We start from the raw sequence: 22,908 nt of genomic DNA, 5'->3' as shown, positions 1-22,908 counted from the left end.
TTGTGGTATGAACTCCAGATGCACTACGCCATGGTAGTCGACGAAAACAGTGAGCAAAACTTTGACATTTAATCGAACTGGCGTGCTTTTTTGGTCTTGGCTCTCCTGCACTCTTCCATTAAGCCGTTTGGAATGATTCGTCACCAGTAATGACCCGTTTGTAAGCAAATCTGGATCATCGTTGCCGTCATTCAACAATTCCTGAGCGATGCTCATGCGACGTTGTTTTTGGTCAAAATTCAGCAATTTTGAAACAAACTTTGTTGCCACACTCGTCATACCCAAAATTTCTGAAAATATTTCATAACCCTCTGATATACTGACATCCTCAGCAACTCCTCTAATTGGGATTCAACGATTCTCCATAACAATTTTCTTCATTTTCTCAACATTTCCAAAGGTTGTTCATGTGCTGGGGCGTACAGAGCAAGCCTAGTCATTTACATCTTCTTGAGCTTCTGTGAAAAGTTTGTACCACTTGTAAACATTTTTTTTTGCTCACAGTACTCTCACCATATACCACTGTCCATATTTCAAATGTCTTTGAGCACTTAATTCCATTTTTTACACACCATTTGATTCAACTTCTTTGATCCTTTTTTCCGATAGCAGAATATTGCTGAACACGCAAAACACTTGTCTTATTTATGCCTTTCACAAACGAACTAAATGTATATATTGCTAAAACCGTGAACATATCCACGAGATGAATGTACCAACATAAAAAAATGATAATAACTGAAAGTCGAATGTACGTAGCCCGCGAAATGTGAAAATTCACTTTATTTTTTGCACCCCTTTTGGGTGTTTGGCCGAGCTCTTCCTCCTATTTGTGGTGTGCGTCGGGTTGTTATTCTACATGTATAGGTTGTTCAATAAGTTTTGCGTTTTGATAAGAACAACACAAGATTCCAATTTATGAATTCCATCCCAAGTGAGAATCTGGAAGGGCTGCAAAATACCCTCCGACAGCAGTTATAACCTCATCAGTTGATGAAAGACACTTTCCACGCATGAGTTTTTTTACACTAGAAACATATGGAAGTCGCTATGGACTAAGTCTGAAGGATACGGTGGATGCTCCAACAATTCGAGCTTCAATTCATGAATTTTAGCCACCCTCAAAAATGCCCTTGTGACGCGGTGCATTGTTCTGATGAAAAATATTTTTTTTTTTTTGTCAACTGGGTCTTTTTCCACGAATTTTTTTCCTTCAGCTGATCTAAAAGTTGATAATAATATCCAGAATTTATTGTTTTACAAGTTTGCACGTAATCCGCAAAAAGAATTCTCTTCGCATCACAAAAACTGATGCTAACACCCTCTTGGCCGATTTCTGGGCACGAGTTCATTTTGGAGCCGAAAAACTAGGTTCACGCCACTGACAATACTTCCGTCAAAATATTACTCACACTGCCCAATAAGATGCCAATGGCTTTTACTAAATCGCTCTCAATCACTTGACGATTTTCCAATACGATTTCTTGCATTTTTTTACGACTCCTCCGATTATTGCTGTTTTGGACGTGCTTAACGTGAATCGTCTTCGGGGCTTGTACGACGTTTAAATTCAGCAGCCCATCTTTCTAAATTTTCTTCCCTTGTAAGCCTTCCAAGAATAGAAACTCAATCACTGCATTGTAGAAAATACTTTACCACATCCATTCTAAATAGCGTGTAAATAAAGAATAAATTGGCAGAGAGAAATGGAACTTCATATACGTTCATATGAAAAATTTAGTCTAGTAGCCACGCCCACAGCAACCACAGGTTGTAATCTCGGCGCTCATTTCAGTCATTGTTAGAAGCTGCTTAAATAGGGGCTACACTCCGCTAAATTGGAGACAGAAACTGCTTTACACTCGCTTCTCGGGTTTGTGGAGAAGAGCCTGGCAGAAAAAAGTTTGCTTTGGTACTTTTTATAGGCATTGAAGGAGCCTTTAAAAATATTAATACAAGCGCCACAATGGGTACTCTAGAAGATTTGGGGTCGAATCTGATGTTTCTATTCTGATCGAAACCATACTTGTCGGAAGAATAGTATGGTAACTGTAAGATAACGCAGCACAATAATAAGCAGGCAAGTCTGCATAGGTGCTCCTCAGGGCGGGATCCCCTCCTCTCTCCTCTGGATTTTGGCAGTGAGCTCCTTGCTGCTGGCCCTAAAGAGAGAGGATTGCTACGCCACAGCTTATCTTGACGATTTGGCAATTGAGATAAGGGCAAGTATCCCAGCTCGCTCCTGAATATTCTCCTATATAGAATAATTGTATGGTGGCCATTAACTCAAAAGCCAAGTTATACAAAACTGCTGAGAAAGGTCCAAAGAACTGCGTTTTTATGCATCACCGGTGCTTTAAATATCATCCCTAATAAAGCGCTTGCGGTGCTAGTCAACTTGCCTGCTCTAAATATGGTAGGAAATCATGTCGCCGCCGCTTCAGCACTTAGACTTAATAGTATGGCACTATGGAAGACCCGGTGATTCGGCCATGCTTCTATACTACATACTATAAGTAGTTACAACCAAGAAATCGACTACTCGTTCCCGAAACCCACCTTCGACAGGCTCTTCAAGACTAACATCCCGTCAATAAGAGAGCAGGATAAGATGCTCTCTCAATAAGAGATTATCGATTAGAATTATCGGACCGACTTCAGGTCTACTGTAGAGTCTATCAGGCAGAAATTTTAACCATAAAGGAGGTAACTGTCTACCTTAACACACACACCGTAACAAAAACCACAATAAATATCTTCTCGGAAAGCCAGGCGGCCATCAAATCAATGGATGCAGTTATGTTAAGATCAAAGGTTGCTTAGAAATATCTGGCAGCTCTCAATGATATTAGCACCATCTTCAAGGTCAGCCTTAAATGGGTTCCTGTACATAGAGATATTGAAGAAAGTTGAAAGGCCGATGAGCTAGCCTGAAACGGTACTAAGCTTCCACTGCTTGAAAACAGAGGCAATATTGGAATTCCTATGGCAACTTGAAAATTAAGTATACAAAATAATATTCTCTAGGAGGCTAATAGGTCATGCAGAGAAGAAAATGCGTGTGTTACAACCAGGCTAATTTGGCCGTAAATAGATGAGAGAAGATCAGGTAGATTCCTTAAGCTCTGAAGAGAGAACATTTTGAAAGTCGTAACTTGTGTCACCGGTCCTTGGCTGTTAAGTAGGCTTGTAGGAATATTTTCGCATGAATGCTGCAGAAGTTGTAGAGACAAGGAAGAAGAAGAAACAGTAGAACACTTCCACTGTAATTGTCCCGCCTTAGCTAGGAGTAGAGCAAGTTTGTTAAGAAAATACCATTTTGACTCTCTTATGAAACTATTCGGTTTTAAAATAAAGACGCTTCATAAGAGAGTCTAACTGGTTCCATGAAAAGTAAACAGTAAGGTTCCCGTGTTACACAGTGGTACCACTACTCTAAGTGAGTTGGCTACTCTAAGCCGACTGCCACAAGAACCTAACCTAACCTGACGCCTTTCTTATCGAACCGCAAAACTTATGAACAACCATAAAACAAGCAGAAGGTGTCGTTAATAACTAAAGTCATACCTGTATTAAAAAAAAAAAATAGTATTGCATTTCAAATGTGTAGGTACGTAAAGAGCGGTTTTCTAATCTTGGTCTGAACCAATTCGATATAGGAAATTTTTTAACTGAGAATTCGTATTGCACTGGAATCGAACAAGTCAGTTGACGGCGCTCGTTATCGACTAATTAGACAAATTTTTTTACGGAAACACCACTGACTATTTCAATCGAGATGTTGATCGGGAATAATTAGGTATAGAAATGGAACAGTGTTAGAGTTAGGTTCGTGTTACAAGAGGTAGGGACTATTTTTTGTTAAGAGTATTTGTCGAGCTCAATGAAGCAGAGAAGAAAAACAAACTGAAAAAACACTGGAATCTCGGGATCGACGCTTCTAGTGCCCTCATATATATGTGCCTGGCGGAAAGTATCTATTACATCCTACAAATATGTAGTGAAAACACAGCTACCCCAATACAAGCAAAACAAAGCCTGTGAATAAATGTTGGTCGACCAAAACGTTGTCGTTCATTTTTTCAGTTTCCGCACCCAGGTGTGTTTGGCAAACAACGAAGTGAAATAAAAAATATGCCACAAATATGGGCCATATTAACATAGTGCTTCATGACACTGAAAAGCGAAGTAAAAGGCATTCTGCGAAAGCAAAAAAGAAAAAAAATCGAACCAAATATATAAATGGATGACCGACAGAAGGGCGCGAAGAAATATGCTCGCAGAAATCAAAAACAAAAACAAGAAAACAAAACAGTGAGTGAGTAAATGGACAGATTTTTTAGGCGATAGCAGTTGGGTATGCAGACGCGCACAGACTCAGCCCAAAAAAGAGGAAAAATTTAGCAAAAGCCTTCTCATAGATACGAGCGATAAACAAACAGTGAGCAAACAATGCAAACCGGGCCGAACGATAAATAAGCTCAAGGCAAGGCGGACAATGGACAAAGCGTATAAACAGACGCGTACGCACCAACATAAATCAGCGGAAATACGACAAACAAACTGCGTTACAGCAACAAAAGCACCTTGTAAATCTTCAACATGAGCAGCGGATGCAACAACAACAGTCGAAACAGCAAATAGGGCAATATAAACGGTGCGCAGCAATCAAATGAAACATCATCAAGCAAAGCTAAGGCAGCGAAAACATCAAAAAAAAAAAACTGAAAAAACAGCAAAAAGTGGTCCAACGACACGACACAACAACAACAGTCATAACTGTGGGCAGCTAAAGGGCGGAAAGCAATAATTTTTCCTGTGTAAAACAAAATGTTTTGTGCGAAATGAAATGAGTGCAATGGGCCAAAACGTCGAAAATATATGCATGCGCTTCGAATCTTACGCTGGTGCGTGCCCAAAAATATGCTACCTAAGCCAATACGTCATATATATACCAACAAATCTACAAGAAAAAAAAATTGAGTACAGCAAAGAAACGTTGATTTCGATGTTGCCAAAGATAAAGAAAATAAGAAAATGAAGCAGCCACGTAAAATGAAACAACAAAAACATAAAAAGGCAGCGCAAGCAAATAGATTTATGTCAACGGTTTTTATATTTGCGGTATCACGTATCAAAGTGGGTCTCAACATGTTGCGCGAGCGCGTGAAATTCGTTGCAACATTTACAAATTGTCTAAATATAAATGTTAAGGCACACGTCCGCGTGCGTGTGTGTGTGTGTGTATGGGAACGCAAAACATCCTTGCTGCATCTGCTCGCATGAGGGCGTTCTCGGCAATTTAATGCCAATTCCGCAACAAAATCACATTTGCTCTGTTTTTTTTTTTTTTGGTGGCTTAACAAGGCCAACCATTTTGAAGGTTGTCAGGATAAGGTTTTGAATTAATGTTAAGATTTACTGGCAGATGTATTAAGTATTGATAGCGACCTTTGTGCGCACGAAAACGTAAATTGCTCCTTGAGTTATTCATTTTTTTTTAATTTCTATTATTTTTCTTTTTTGATGCTCGTTTCTATAAGAAACGTATAATAATTGCATACAAATTGGAAAGAAGCTACTAACAACATTGCCATCAGTACAGTTTGCATTTATGGCATGCAGAAATTTAGATTTTCAGTAAGCGTGGGTCGTCCACGTAGGCGGACTTCCATAAATAAGTAATAAATCGTCTAATTTTGCCAAAGTACGTGGGTGAAAGAGGTACAACTTCGAAGTGCGTCACCGTCTCGCTGGGAAGGGCTCCGGAATATGTACGTCATGACGGCAACGAACAAATGAACCGTCTAGCAAAATGCACTCTTTTTCGGGTCTACATAAAACAAGCTATCAAAGATTGGAAAAAGAGGGGATTTATTCGACACTCGATGGAGGTTTCAGCACCGAGAAAGAGAAAAAAACGTATAGTTGCATCTAACTAGTTATAAATTATGGATTATATTACAAGGTGGCGCAAAAGTAACCTTGCGAAGTGTTTTGGCTGTAATTTAAGCCTTTTTTATGGCATTTTCCATCACTTTGGCCAAAACTTTCGGCGATAGGTCCTCACATTCTTGACGGATATTGTATTTAAGTGCTGCAAGAGTCTGAGGCTTGTTAACATAAGCCCGCGACTTCAAAAAGCCCCACAAAAAGAAGTCTGGAGCGGTCAAATCAGGCGACCTTGCTGGCCAGTGCAAATCGCCAAAACGGGAGATTAGGCACCCGGGAAATGCATCCTTCAGCATATCGGTTGTGGCACGTGCAGTGTGTGCCGTTGCACCGTCCTGTTGGAACCACATGTTTTCCAATCCCAATTCATCAAGTTGCGGCAAAAAGAACTCGTTGATCACCATGCACAGTAACCCCGACGTCTTCGAAGAAAAACGGTCCGATGACTCCTCCAGTGAAAACAGTACACCATACAGTGACTTTGAGCGGGTGTAATGGCTCTTCGTGGGTTACAGGCGGATTTTCAGTGCCCCAGAAGTGTAAATTTTGCTTATTTACCCGCTAAGATGGAAATAGGCCTCATCACTCATGATTATTTTTGATGAAAAATCATCTTCCTCTTGGTGGTGATTAAGGATGGCTTGAGCGTATGTTAGACGCGATTGGCGGTCAGCAGCTAACAGCTGATGCACCGTCTGGACTTCGTACGGAAACATCTTCAAATCTTGTACCAAAATTCGCTGTAAAGACCGTCGACTGATACCCATTTGCGTGGCACGTCGTCTGGTCGATGTCGACGGTGCTTCCATGACATCCTCGGCTACAGCAGCAATATTCTCTGCAGAACGGCTACTCCGGGGTCTGCCACGCCTGGCAGCATCTCGTGTTGTGCCAGTCTCTTCGAGGCGAGCGGCTAAACGTCGCAGTGTTTCACCAGTGGGCGTTGGACATCGAGGAAATCTGCGACGAAATTCACGTTGTGCCAAAGTCACCGACCGATTATTGATCAAATAAATAGTCAGCAATACTCCGCGTTCTGAAGCAGTGTAGCGTAACATTTTAGTACAAACAAGAATCTGCCGTTTTTGCGAGCTGCACAATGGAATACCAGAGCCCATCAGTTGTAAATAATCAGCACTAAGATGAAGACTCACTCACCTGGGTGGTAGGACCCCTTATCCATTGACGGGTAGAATAAAAAGCCTAAGTAGTGCAGAGGCCTCCAATTACAGACTCACAGTCAAGCCTAATAGACCATATTAGAATCTAAATAAAAATAAGCAAAAAAGTTTCGAGGTGAACGACAGTCCAGGCTTAAATTCTCGCATCATTTGGAGTTATATTAGAAAGAAATTAGACGCCAGCAGAGCTCTTGAGCTTCAGCACGGTTCAATCTTCACCATCGAGACCTACATAGAAGACTTATGCCGCTTTTCTTCAACTGCATTGTTTGATTTCGTTAGTTGTTCAATGTAGACATCAGAATTGATCGTTCGGTTGGGTGGTAAGAGTTCAAAGTAGACAATCCCTTTGTAATCTTACCAAACTGATAACGAAATCTTCTTTTGATTAGTATCAGCTTTTGATGTGGTGTGAGTGGATTCACCTGGGCTGCTTCACGATCTTTTCCGTTTGATATTGTTGTAAACAACCCATTTTTTATCGCCAATTATCAGTCGTTTTAAAAATGGGTCATTTTCATTACGTTTCTTTAGCAAATCGCAGCTTTTAATGCGTTGCGTTAAATGCATTTCTTTGTGAGGAACCCATTTATCGATTTTTTGAACATAGCCAAGTTGTTTAAGTGATTTTCAATGCATGTATCCGAATCGATTATTGCTTTGATTAGGGCGTCATCAATTTCAACTCGACGACCCGAGCGTTTTTCATCTTTGTGTGAAAAATCGCCAGAGCGAAATTTGGCAAACCAATTTTGACACTGCCGTTCTTTTAAGACTTCGTCACCATAAACAGCATATAACTTTTTCTGGGCTTGCAATGCGGTTTTCCCTTAGCGGAAATAAAAAGCAAAATATGACGAAATAAATACACCAGTGGACCAAAAACTACACACCTGCTTGGAAGTGTAGATAGACATCTTATCACCAAGCTAGGGTAGGCGGGCTAGCAACCTAATTATCTAAAACGCATCTTGCTAACAAATCATCACGACGCCCTGCAATAGGAACTACATAATATATAAAGGGTTTTTCAATTGGCGCGGGTCGACGACTCTTCAACGTTTGGTGGCCAAATTTGAGACGACCGGGTCAGTAAATAATTAGCCAACACCCGTACGTTCAAGGAACGCAGGATCAGCCGAGAACATTGCCGCGGTCCGTGAAAGTGTACAGCAGAACCCCAGGCAGTCTATTCCTCGCCGTGCACAAGAACTTGGCCTTTCGCAGACTTCAACTTGGCGAATTTTGCGTCGGGACTTGGGCCTACACCCGTCCAAGATCCAACTGACCCAGGAGCTAAAAGTTGATGAGCATAGACAACGCCGTTTGTTCGCTGACTGGGCTTCGAATCGTTTGGAAGAGAACCCCAGTTTTGGGCGAAAAATCATCTTTAGTGACGAGGCGCATTTTTGGATGAATGGCTGTGTTAACAAACAAAATTGCTGTATATGGGACGACACCAATCCACACGAGGTTCACCAGGTGATAATGCATCCTCAAAAAGTTACCGTTTGGTGTGGATTTTGGGCCGGCGGCGTCATTGGTCCGTACTTTTTGAAAACGACGTCGGTGAGGCGGTCACCGTCAACAGCGAGCGCTACACAACGATGATAACGAATTTCTTATGGCCCATATTGAACCATATGGACCTAGACAACATGTGGTTCCAGCAGGACGGCGCTACGTGTGGCACAACGCCACGATTGACATTCTGCACATCTACCCGCCCTTATTGAAAAACTCTTTAATTTTGGTATACACTCGCCAAAAGTAAAAACCTGCATTTTTTGACCTGTGATCGAAGTTAGACGCCATGTTTATTCAAATGGTAAATCCGCATAGAAAACTATGTGAGGTTTTTATTTTGAATATATCATAAGTTCAGCGGTGGCATGTAAAAAACAGCGCAAACATATTTGGGAACATTTTAACACTCTAACTGCTCATGAGATAAGTATTTTCTGTCTTTTTTATAGAAAAGCCAAAAAATGGTTATAAGGGAGCGATAAAGCTGGTTGAAAAGTGTTACAAAATGTTTGTCATAAAATTCTACTATAAGTATCTTAATACATCAAAGCCCTAAATTCAACTTAAAAGTCAGAATTAAATCAAATTCAGTGTAATCAGCAACTTCAAAAAACCCGAAGTGCACATTTTCCTAAAAAAGTAACTAATTAAAAAAAATTAATCACAGATTTGATTTCACTACATCAACATACTTTAATAAATATTTTTCTATTTGTTTTTATTTTTTCTAGTATTTTTTAATATTTGTGGACCCACTAGAGGGTTAAGTAAGTAGGTATTATCAATAAGTAATCCACTTCAGGTGCAGCAATGTAGGTGCATCTAAGCGAGAAGAACATTTACTAATAGGCAAGTCACTAACTACTGGATAACGGAGTACACAAAAATATGATGGAATGGTGAAAAAAAATTTGGCTGCCATGCCAGTTGGGATATGTTTAAGGTCTGGTCAAATACTCATTTTTTAAAGGTATTACTTAGGATTCTTTTTTTTTTTTACATTCTTTTTTGTAGTAGTGTGGCACCAAGGTAAGCGGCTTAAAAAAAAGGTAGGTGGCTTGTCAACATTACTCGTATTTTGACTCTTCAGGGCATCTGCAACAGAAAAGTTAATCTGATTATTATTCTGTAGCCTTGCCATTCGAGCAGGTGCTACAATGGAAAAATGTTTTTGAAAAATAATAAAATGGCGGACTTTTGAAAAAAAGGATGGTTTTTCGAGTGGAAATCAGACTATAGTGTGGAAAGTTAGGGTTGAAAAGAAACGAAAGTAGCACCTGCCAGAACTACTGATGTGTGGAATAACTGATGAACTGAAGCCAAAATCCTGTTGACAAGCCACCCATCTTTTTTGTAAGACGCTTACATTTAGCTTATACGAAACAAATTAACACAGCCAATGCTTATGTCCCGGCATTCGTATATCACTAACACAAGCTAAATGTTGTTAAATCTATCCCAAGTGACGTTTCCCCATCAGAAATTTACTCAGAGCCGAATAACGGTCTGTTACACATACCACCCATGCACAGTGTGACTTTTTTCACTTTTAGGATGCCAAAATTAATAACAGCCAAACCAATGGAGCAAATTCATTTCAAATTTTGCAGTGTGGTTGCAGATTCCTAAATCTGATTTGCGAATAAAAATGGGCGTGATACGCCCACTTTTTCTCCTTGCCCACATATAAGGTAAAATTTCACATAATCATATTTTCTACTTTAAAAGCATTTTCCAGTGCCAATTTAAATACAAATTGTTTAGATTTCTTAACTTTAGCTTAGAGGCTTATGACTAATATTTAAAAGATTTCATTCAGCCCCTGGGTACTTTTTTATACTACATTATACTGCTCAATGAAGGAGATAATCACAAATTGTTTCAATGATAAATATGTCACTAATCTTTATTTTATTAATAGTAAGCCAATAAACAGTTTCTAAAGATTAAACATAACAAAACATAAACACTTATTCGAAAGCAATTATTCATAATACTTCTTCCTGGGTCAGCAATGCAATTACATCTTGAGGCAAAGTCCAGCGCTTGGTTTTCGATGGCTTACGTAAGCTGCAAATGTAGGGATCGGATGATATTAGAAGTCTGTGCAATAAATCCTCATTAGTTTGAGTTCGTGAACTTTTCATTGTACACCATTCGCGATAATTTCTGACATCTTTATTTCTCGATTCTTGCGCTTCTTCGGAAAGCTGACCAATAGGAACCATGCATGACGATATTATATGTCTTGAATGGAACAGTATGCAGACTGACTGGCATATTGTACCACTCATATTCCCTCAAATAAAGATCGCGTGTGTCTCTCACGTATACCTCAAAGGCCTCAGCATTTATCTGAAATTCACACCCTAAGCAAGACAATATGGTGAAAAGCCTTTTTAAGAGACATAATTTAATGCCTGTAATGTCTGCAGTAACTTCTGCATTACTAAAAAAACGTCGTGCTGTGTTTCCGTCATTTGTATTGCCAGATTTCTCTTTTGGCATATCAATTAAAAGCCCAGTTTCGTTTCTAAATCTGCTTTGAATGCTTTCCTTCCTCTGTTTCAGTTTTTCCTTATTTTCGGCGCCTCTTACACACCATGTCCTTAGTTCCAACCGATATGCAATGAGCAACATACACTCCATGCACCGTATCCATGAGTGAAGTGGTGAAATGCCGAATCTTAGCATGTTTGCGTCAACTTTCCGTTCCGACAAAGCGCTAAAATTATTCATATCCTTCGCTAAAGCACCACATATATATATAACACGCTTGAGATGAGGTATATGCTGAAAGTGCATTACATACTTTACCGTCAATCATACACAAAATTAGTGTACTAGTAACTTTAAAGTTTAAATTTTCCATCTTAATTATTGTAGGAAGAAGATTAGAAATTTGGTCTTCCACAATCTTTACTTCTCTACGCCACATGTGGTCTACCTACCAACATCAAGACGGTATTTTCCAAAGTCTTCACTCTTGGAAAACCAACTATAATTACGGGCTAGAACACGGGCCTTAACTCGGCAAGACCCCTCCCACTTTGAAGAAAATTGGTAACACAGTTTTTTATACGCTCTCCTAGCTTTTTAGTATCCACGTCTCTTCCGATCACCGCAAAAATTTTCTCTAACACCGCATCACGACGCGTTTCTTTTGAGCTCGTCAGCCAAATTTCAAAAAGTTCTTTCCGAGGAATCGCCATGAAAACTTCTTTTAAAGCTGTGGTAGCAAATTGTAGCAAAATTGTATTCCAGTATCTGAAACACAGAATCCTAAAGGTCGTTTCGCTGTTAAAGAATGGACGGAACTCGATGGACCAATATAAGTTTTTCTCAGTAAAATATCAAAAATAATATTAAGCTATGGCTGTTTTAGTGATATTTTACTAAGCGGATTTGTATCGATAGTAAAAACTTTATACTCCTCTTACTTACCCCTGAAGTACAAAATTGTTGAAATTCAATCAGCAAATACTCAATTTTATGAAATTGATACTTATTCGCGTTATATCTTTTGACAAACTTCACAGCGATGTTCGGATAATAAATAAAAATTATTCAACTGACGCACCGGCTTGTGTTTGAAAACGGTTATCTTTCTTAAAACTATTGTTTTGATAAATTTTGAGTACACTGTCGTAAAATTTGGTAATTTTTACACAACATACCGAAAGAAAATCATTTTCGCAGAACTTTTTTTTTTTTAATTTTGGCATCCTAAAACGATAAAAAGTCACAGTGTGCCATGGTGTAATACAAAATTGTGAGGGTAGCAGTCGAAGTCAAATATTTGAGACTCGGCAGCAGACTTGCTTGCTCGCTCATTTCACACGTATTCACTCACCCGTTTAATCAGTCTTTATGCAGACAGCATCGAAATAACGTGAGAGGGAACTGTGTTGATTTTGTTTTCGTATATCACCTACACAATCTCTGTTTTTTCTTAGTCAAATCGCTGTTATGACCCATGTGACAATAGCCAATCAGCTGATTCTTTCAAATTCGCTGAGAGTCGGTTAATGGCCTGTAAATCGCGTTCACCATGGCGAGAGTGAATGCGCTGACATATCAATGCTAACGATGAGGAGCCGATCTCTTCAGGTAGGTTAGGGTCATACTAAACTGACGTAGGGCAGCCAAAAATCATGTTTCGCTCATGCAATAACAAGACTACCAACTATTTTCAACTCTACGAATGGTTAATTAAATTGAATATCAACCCCGGTTTTCGATCTGATAGGCATTCATGCGATTTCCAAATCTTATCAAATAATTTCCTACACATCAATCATTCACATTAACAAGGTACTTGTACGGAATGGAAACAAGAACGTTATCTGTTGGCATTGCAAACGAATAAATATTGTATGTATGTAAATATATTGCATAATTATACATAATCTATGTGTGTTTAGGAATAACTGGTCTTAATAGAACAATACAACAGGCTGAGGTGTACACATGAAGCAGCGTACAAGTGTTTGCTAATACCAATACATACTTATATAGATATATCCGTTTATATTATATGTAGGTATGCATAGGAGTCGCATGTAAATTTGCAATTTTAATAAGAGACATATTCATTAGCCTAATTAAATTCCTTGTAATACATTTTCATGCTTTCTGATGTATATAATAATAATAATAATAGTGCGTTGACTGATTTACAATGCCTTATTTAGTACATTAGTATAGTACAGGGTGCGGCTGATAAATTCGCAGCTGAAACTACTTAGTGAGTGAAAAGTAAGCTTTGCTATTTTTTTGTTTATTAATTTTTAATTTAATTATCAACTGAAATATACTTTTCACATAGTGAGTATACGAGGTTTGCTATTTATATTTCTGGCCTATCTAGGAAAAAAATGCAAATCTTACTTTGGAAAGACTTTCCTGACTTTTGTCATGCAAGAAGCGTAACAGAGATACCCGATCCGTATATAATTTGCTTATTAGCTGTCTTTATGATCGCAAAATGTATTTTTAACTGTAGGTGCGGAATCGTAATCTCAGACCACGATGAGTGGAAACTGGAAGGACCTTGGGTCGCTTCCAGAAGTCGCGAATGATTCACAGACGTGCGAAAACAAATACTGAAATCGATTAAGAGATCTTTTGTCTGAACTAATAGGTACATAACCTAGCATCTTTCAAGCTGAAATTCACGCCATTTCGATCTGTGCCAGAATAAATCATATGAGGGGCAATAAGGGCGCACACATAGCTACATACTCGGACACTCAAGCTGTATTAAAAGCACCAGCTTCATATTCAGTGGAGTCAAAACTATTGTACGAACGCCTTAGCAACTTTAACCAGCTTAGTGCAATCAATAAAATTATAATTTGCTGAGTTTCTGATGAATTCGCTAGAGCGGTGTCGGCAGCAGATTCTCACGGTCCAGAGCTTGAATATGTTATCAACTGGGCAGAAGCTAAATGCGTAGTAAATAATTGGGAGAATACTCAAAGAATAACCCACACCAAGAATAAGTCATACAAAGAATAAGTAACACAAGAACTCTGTCAAGCCAAAAGTCTTATAAAATCGTTTACCTGCAATATAGAACTGCATATCACGCGTAAAGTCAACATTAGGCAAATAGTTGGTTTTCTGACCAGTCATTATTGCTTAAGTTACCATCTCTCACAAATGCTTATTAGAAACGGGACATAGAGTAGACTCTGTCTGGATGATGATAAAACCGCGGATCATATCTTGTGCAACTGCATTGCCTTGGCAAAGTCGAGACTGCACATCTTTCATCGAGCTCAAATGGATCCGAATGAAATCAGAAATACCCCTATTGCAGATATTCCGAAATTTGTCCGCAAGACGGCTGAAAGAATTTGGCTTTCAACCAATTCTCAGCCTGAGGCAGGGAAAATCTAGATTAAATAAAATACACTCAATGATAGTAGTGCTAGGCGATGGGACGAGCATTAACTGCTAGTAAAACATGTAATGGGACATAAATGATCCACTAGAACGAAGTGTCGGTCTACGCTACCGATACTTAGTAGTTCTTTATTATCAATGAAAAAACTAATCTTAGTAGTTTTATTGTCTTTGAAAATTTTCTCTGTTATGATTACTAACTCTTATATTTGTTTGGATGAAGTTTCGAAGCCCACCCGCTTTTCTAGGCTATTTTTTAAATTGCTTGGCATTCAGCGCGAATACACCTTTTTACCACAATGTAATCATGCGAAATCTTAATTATGCTCCTCATACTAATACCCACGTGTGTTATGCCTTAGTAACACGGCATGTGACATGATGATTTTGCTCAATCAATTTGCGCACAACATCGATATTTCCTGCTTGATTTGTGAAGAACTTTCCCGAATTTGTGACAACGAAAAAGTTAATTGTGCCAGTTTTTATGATGCTAAAGGCCGTCGCCGTAGGGATAGTATGGGTTGGTATATGACTACCATACGGTAGTGCAAAGATTCGGATCCCCAGGCATGAAACATCAAGTAACACAAAAAGTTTTTTCTAATTGTGGTCACCCTCGGCAAGCAATGAGAAACCTTCGAGACCTTCGTGAATATTTCTGCTATGGAAAAGCTGAAATTGCCCAACCTTTTTTTATCACTTTATATGAAAGCGACATTTGTTCAAAAATATGACATTCAAAAATATATCTTTCGTATTTCCGCTTCAAACATGAGTTTAATGTGAGAACTTTCTGTTTTCTTTGACTTGGCGTTGTCTCGTTGTTCCAGGAATATGTATAACTACTCATGAATGAAATAAAAAAGGGGTGTTATTTATATTAAGCAGATTTTACGCAATCAGTAACGAGATGATGCATCGCCGCTAACTTATCAACCCTCCCTCGTGCATATATGTACATATATATTAATTCCATCGATTTTTGGCTTGCTACACTGCGTTGAATAACCACAGCATCCGGAACTATTGACAACTTTTGATAATTTATAAGTTTTTTTATTTAATTTAAAAAACTCTTTAATGAAAAAGAATTTAATTTTCCTGTCCATATAAATTCAAGTTCCAAAATTTGTGCGAACTGAAAAAAAATTGAAAAAATGTTCATTAAAATTTCATACTACATAACAAATTTTCATAAAAATGTCACACTTTTTAATCAGAATTTTTCTAGAAAAATTTCGGGTATGCAGTTCTAGAGCCGCTTGAATTTTATTAGTTTGGAGTTGTAAGTGGCTCGAAAACCGTATTGATTTTCGACAATTTTTTTTTCCGCTGGTCTTGTCCATATGCTAGAAATTTTTTATATGGAAGAAAACCCCCAATTGGTAGTCTGGTGAAATACTCATTTTTCAGCGTCTTAAAAAAAAAATAAATGGCTTGTCAACAGGATTTTGGCTCTTCAGTACATCTGAAACAAAAAAGTTAAACTTATTATTATTCTATAGGCTTGCCATTCTGGCAGGTGCTACTTTCATTTCTTTTCAACCCTAACTTCCCATACTACAGTCGGATTTCAAACCGAAAAACCAGCCTTTTTTTCAAAAGTCCGCGATTTTGTTATTTTTCCAAAAAATTTTCCCATTGTAGCACCTGCCAAAATGACAAGCCTACAGAATAATAATCAGTTTAACTTTTTTGTTTCAGGTGTACTGAAGAGCCAAAATCCTCTTGACAAGCCACCTATTTTTTTTTAAGAGCAAACTACTACTAAACAAAAAATGTCAACAAAAAATGTTTTTGTATACTATTTCATGCCAATAATAACAAACTATAAAATCAAAACGATCGCATTTTATTTTCTTAAAAAATAAAATCCTAAATAACATCTATGAAAAATAAGAATTTGACCAGACTACCTTAAAAAAAAGTATTGGAGGTTGAATTAGTTTTAAAGGTTTTTTTCGAAGATTTGGGGCTTTATTGTGAAAAAACGGTACAAAATATTTTATTTGAAGTATTGGCCATCGCTAGCTACAACTTTCGCCCATCTTTCGGGCAATTTCCGGATGCCGTTTCTCCAAAATTCTGGCCGCTGCTTGGCTATCCATGACTCAACCCATATTTTGGTAGCCTCGTACGAGGAGAACCGCTGGTCCGCCAAATCGAGACTCATATGCCGGAACAAATGATAATCGGAGGGAGCTATGTCTGGACTATACTGCGGGTGGGGTAACACTTCCCAGCCAAGCGTTCCAAGGTATTTTTTGACAGGTTGAGCAACATGCGGCCGAGCGTTGTCATGTTGCAAAATAACCTTGTCGTGCCTTTTTACCATTTCCGGCCGTTTTTCTTTCAATGCCCGGCTTAAACGCATCAATTGCAGTCGGTAACGATCCCCCGTGATTGCTTCGCCCGGTTGGAGCAGCTCAAAATATACGACGCCGACCTGATCCCACCAAATGCAGAGCATGATTTTCTTGCCGTGAATATTCTGCTTGGCCGTCGACGTTGATGCGTGGCCGGGCAAACCCCATGATTTTTTGCGTTTTGGGTTATCGTAGTGGATCCATTTTTCGCCGCCAGTCACCACCCGATGCAAAAAACCCTTCCGATTTTGTCGCTCGATCAGCAATTCGCACGTAAAAAATCGCCGTTCGACGTCGCGCAGCTTCAACTCGTACGGGACCCAATGTCCTTGCTTGCAAACGGTTGATTTATCAACGCCCAATGATTCAGCAAGCTCTTCTTGGGTTTGGCACGAGTCCTCGTTTACCAATTCCCCCAATTCCGCGTCCTCGAACTTTTTGGGCTGGCCAAGACGCTCCTTGTCTTCGGTGTGAAAATCACCACTTTTGAATCGTCGAAACCAGTACTCACATGTTGAAAAGCAAAGCTTCCCGCAAATTGCGTTTCGACGGCACGAAAGTTGACGTACTCGGAGCACGAAAACACTGCGTTGTTTATACTTCAGCGAAATGACAGATACTGATAAACAAAGCCTAGGGATGAGGCTTTGTCATGAATATATATTCAGTATTGCCAACGCGATAAAGTGATAAATAGCGTCATCTGTGTGTCACCTTTAAAACTAATTCAACCTCCCAATATCAAAAATTAACACGAATTCTTAGGCACATGAAGTTTACACTCTGCTTTTTAAAATTCTAAGGGCTATAAGATCGCATACCTGGGATTTTCCTAAAAAATTGTATTAAAAAAAATTTCATGAAAATTTGTTCCATTTTTTTTAATTTTCACAAAGTTTGGAATCTGAATTTATATGGTATTTGTAGTAAATGATAAAACTAAAATGTAAAAATCCCAATGTATTATTATACTATATATAATATAAAAATATAAATCATAAAAAATCTATTAAAATTAACCCAGAGACATGTTCGCATAAGTTGTCGAAATGCGTCAATTAGTTCTTGTGTTATAGTTATTTAACACAGTGTGTACTTTGTGTATATAAATAGATATAAAGTATATGTATTTACATTTGTTATGTATGAATTATGTATGTATGTATGTATATTACTAAATACAATCAAACACTCTTCAGCAGAAGCTTATACATACATACACACAAAAGCATGTATGAATATTGACATTTATTGGTTGCATTAAAAGGACAAATACAAACACTTGTTTACGCAAATCACAGCCAGACGTACGCTTGAAATCAGAAGAGCCCTTAAGCAGCACAAACAAACTGGCTTTGAGACAAATACGACTTGTATGAATTCAGGCAATTTATAAATACATAAGTATGTGTGCAGTTACATTGAAGATTACTTTTGGCTCGAACAAATGTCAGCTCTTTATAACCTTTTACATGAATAACAATTGTCTTCGGGTTATTAAAATGTATATCGAAGCCTTTTCACTTTAAATAGAAACCACAAAATGCTCACTCAGTTTTGAAATGATTGCCCATCTAGGCTGAATACAAATCTATATGTAAATACGTACATGAATAGAACACACCGAATATGGGTTTGTGTGCCTGACAATTTACTCGTATACTACACACATACTTGTATACTAGCATCTCACTTAAAACAGCTTTGGAGAATTTACACAAACGAATACGAGTATTAGAAATTCTCGTAGAGCAAACAAAGAACAACAACTTACTATTGAACGCTGGTAAGTAAACATGGAATAAATAGATATATTTAGTGGACTAGTAATATGAGCCAGTCGGTTGCCTAATAAACACTTCTCCTAGCAAGCTATGCAAAAAGCGATGTGAAAAGGTAGGTGATAATGATTAACGGGAAGCGACCAACGAAAAAGAGGATGGTCAAATTACGATTAAAGGCTATTTTAATAATTTTTCTTGATATGCCCAGCACTTTGAATATTTATAAATATTTCTACTAAGCATACCATGACTGTGCATGGTTGATTTGAACCAAATGCGGATAAGTGTTTTGAGTGTTTAGAAACAGCTGGACCTTACACCATGATGATATCCCGACTCATTCTGCCTTTTACTGTGTACAATTTTTTGGCGGAAAAAAGGGCATTACTATTTCTTCTTCTCCAAGATGAAGTCTCACTTCAAGCGAACTCATCATGGCGGCGTACAAGAGATCAAGAAAACTGCAACTTCTGCGCTGAAGTGGTTAACTTTGGAGTATTTTCAATGAGGCTTCCAGACGTTGAATATCAATAAAACGGTCCGCGGATGACATATGGCAAAAATAAATTTTTTGATGGATGGTAGGACTGTTATAAGCTTACATGGCAAATTTCAGAGTGATATGTTAGATAGTTTGTTTTCTGTGCTACTGTAAACAAGTCAAGCCCGAGTGTGTTCTTCGAATTTAACGATGGAAATTCAAGTTGAACAAAGAATTTGTTTGAAATTTTGTTATTCCAACAAAATTTCGGCTTCAGACGCCCTAAAAATGTTGCAGACAACCTATGGGGACTCTGCTCTATCGTGTGCACGTGTTTTCCAGTGGTACAAATCGTTCAACGAGGGCCGTATATCGGTTGAAAACTTGCCTCATGAACGTCGTCCAGCAACATCAGTAAACGACGAAAACATCGGAAAAGTAAAGGAAATTGTGCTTGAAAATCGCCGTGTGACCGAAAGAGAGATAGCTAGTGAGCTGAGCATATCAAATGGATCCGTTCATACTATTATTCATGATGTCTTTCGCATGAGACGAGTGTCCGCGCGTCTTGTTCCAAAATGTTTGAATTTTCTTCAAAAAGAACAACGCAAAACTGTCGCTAAGGAAATGCTCGCTATGACTGATACGGACATCCGGCACATCATAACTGGTGACGAGACTTGTGTTTATGAGTATGACGTCGAAACAGCCCAACAATCATCGGAATGGCGCTCCCCGGAGGAGCCGAAACCCAAAAAACCACGCCAAAGTCGCTCAAAAATTAAGGTTATGCTGACTGTTTTTTTTCGATTACGAAGGTGTGGTGCACTCGGAGCTCCTTCCGCAAGCCCGATCGGTTAACGCTGAATATTATTTAGACGTTTTAAAGCGTTTGCACGATAACACTCGTCTTAAAAGGAAGGAATTGTGAGACAACAAGTCATGGTTATTGCATCACGATAATGCACCAGCTCACACATCACGTCTTGTTCACGATTATTTGAACAAAAATAATGTTAATATCGTTCCGCAAGCACCGTATTCACCTTATATGGCTCCATGTGACTTTTTCCTGTTTCCCAAGCTCAAGTTGCCGCTCCGTGGAAAACATTTTGAGACAATTGAAGTCATAAAAGAGAATTCGAAGAAGGAACTGAAATCCATACCGAAATCGGCCTTCCAGAAATGCTATGATGATTGGAAAAAACGTTGGCATATGTGTATCGCCTCCAATGGTGATTACTTTGAAGGAGATAAAATAAAAATTGAACAATAATTAACCGTTTGTGTTTTATTAAATCAGTCTCGTTCATATTTGAGCAGAAGTAAATGCGGTTATTAGAAATATTATGACATCAATGCCACTTGAAGGATAGTGTTTTTGGGTTAAGGAATAAAAAAATTAATTCAATTCAAGAAATAAAAAAAAATTAATTTAATTCAGGAAATAGAAAAATTAATTAAATTCAGAAATTAAAAAAATTAATTCATAACAAAATTAAAAATATTATAAATGTACAGCCAGGAAAATATAGAATTACTAGGAAATTCGTCGTAGAATAATCAATTATTGCTTAGATTATTTCTGCTTAATTTTGTTATATGACAGGATTTCAAAAACGAAATCATTTTCAAGATATTCGATGTGAAAAAAAATTTAAAAAAAATTGTGGACGCATATGTAAAATTTTTTCGGGTCATATTTTTTTTTTTGTTAAATGTATTGTTGTTTTTCTATTCGTTTGTGTATGATTTTCTATTAGTTAAAGGATATGTTAAAATCTATAATTAATTTTTAACTTATTTTCAGCGTAGAAGTTTGTCAGTATTTCACCATTTTCATTCATGACATCTTCAATGAATCTTTGTTTAATACCACTTATTGCTGACTGGTCTATTCCTTCATTCAATTCCCCCGTTATTATAAAAGGTTCATTACTTTTTATCGAATCCTGTCCTTTTGGAGAATTGCATAGACTTCAAGACATTTATAAATTCACAAAAGCCTTAAATAAAATTTTTCCCAGGTCAGGCAATTAACCATAAGCGAACGAAGAAAAATACAACTGAATATATTCCGCAAGTATATAGTATAACACAAGAAAACAGCGATTCCAAACACTTTCTGTTTAGTATCTGGCATAATTTAAGCAATCGAAAAAAATAGGTGAATATTTTTTGCATTCAGAAGATGCACACAAGTGAAGGGACCTACAGTTTAAAGCCGACTTCGAACGGTATATATTTTTTTATGAGGAGATTTTTTCATGGCAGAAATACACTCGGAGGTTTGCCATTGCTTGCCGAGGTGCGGCCGCTATTATATTAGAAAAATCTTTTTCTTTATTTTGGTCTCTCACCGAGATTCGAACCTATATTCCCTCTCTGAATTCGGAATGATAGTCACCCCACCACAAGTTATGCAGTTTTAATCGTTTTCGTTTTTATTTAGTTTGTGAGTTTTAGTTTACCCATGTGATTTGTCTGTGGTAGAAGTGCTAGACCTGCCTGTTTCAATTTTGGAGATAATAATTTCCTTTATTATCTAGAACAACTCTCTAGGTAACCCTTTACGTAATACAAAATAGTAGTAATGTCGTGTACTAATATACAATACAATTCTCATTATTATTACCACTCATAAAGATAATTATTTGCATTTCTTTAGAGAACTTAAATCTTTAGATAGGAATTTAATTTTTTTTTTCTTAATCTCGAATCGGAAATAAAATTAAATCCTAGTTCCTTCTGGTGATATGTTAAGTCCTGGAAGTTATGCTAAAGTATTTCCTCCGTAGTCTGCTATAATGGAACTCAAACATTTTCTTCTCTAGATGTAGCTAACGCTTCGGCCACTCAAGGCACCATCAAAACCTGTTGTAGACGGGCTATCTTCGTATCTTTTAAAAAACTGCTCTACAATTGCCTATCCACTTGTATTAATGTTTAATAAAAACTTTGAACGGGAAGACTGCATAGATATCTGGAAAGTAACAACTATTAATCCAATATTCACAAATGATACTAAGAGTAATATTGCCAATTATACATCAATCTCCAAACGAATTTTGAGACTCGAACCTACGTACTCCGAAACGAGCCATTCGGCTACGGTGAACTTATAGTGAAAGATAAAAATTATTTCTCAGTTAATCGTTTAAAGGGGGCCTCTTATCAGTCGGCTTCAAAAAATCGATTTTTTGTTTTTACTGCAATCGATAGATATAGTATAGAAGAATATGCCCTAACAATTTTATAGCGGAATTCAAAGTGATTTCGGAGTTACAGGTCTGTGTACCGTCCCTCGTGTGAGTATACTGTCTACCTTCTGAAAACTTTGAAACACGTTTTCTGAAAACCATGTTTTTGAAAATGGTGTACAAGATTTAAAAAAACGACGGAAGTTGTCGTTTCAAACCGATAATCTATGTAAAGATAACTAACAAAATACAAAACAAAATTCAGTTTTTAATGTTATTTAACAACTTTTTTGAAAAAAAGCGAAAAAGCACTTTTTTTTCAATAATTAATTGTGTGTTTATTTTTTTTATATTTTTATTCAAGAGTAGTCTACTATATGCGGGAAAGCCTTCTGAATAAGACAATATTTTTCTTTTGTGTTTCAAGTGAAAACTACGACCGCAATCTTACACGCCGTTTTACTACCGCGCAGCGAGAAGCTGTGCGAGATCGCTCATATGTCC

This window comes from Anastrepha ludens, chromosome 5, assembly GCF_028408465.1.
Source record: "Anastrepha ludens isolate Willacy chromosome 5, idAnaLude1.1, whole genome shotgun sequence".
Classification (NCBI taxonomy): domain Eukaryota; kingdom Metazoa; phylum Arthropoda; class Insecta; order Diptera; family Tephritidae; genus Anastrepha; species Anastrepha ludens.
Note: the sequence above shows the minus strand (reverse complement) of the source record.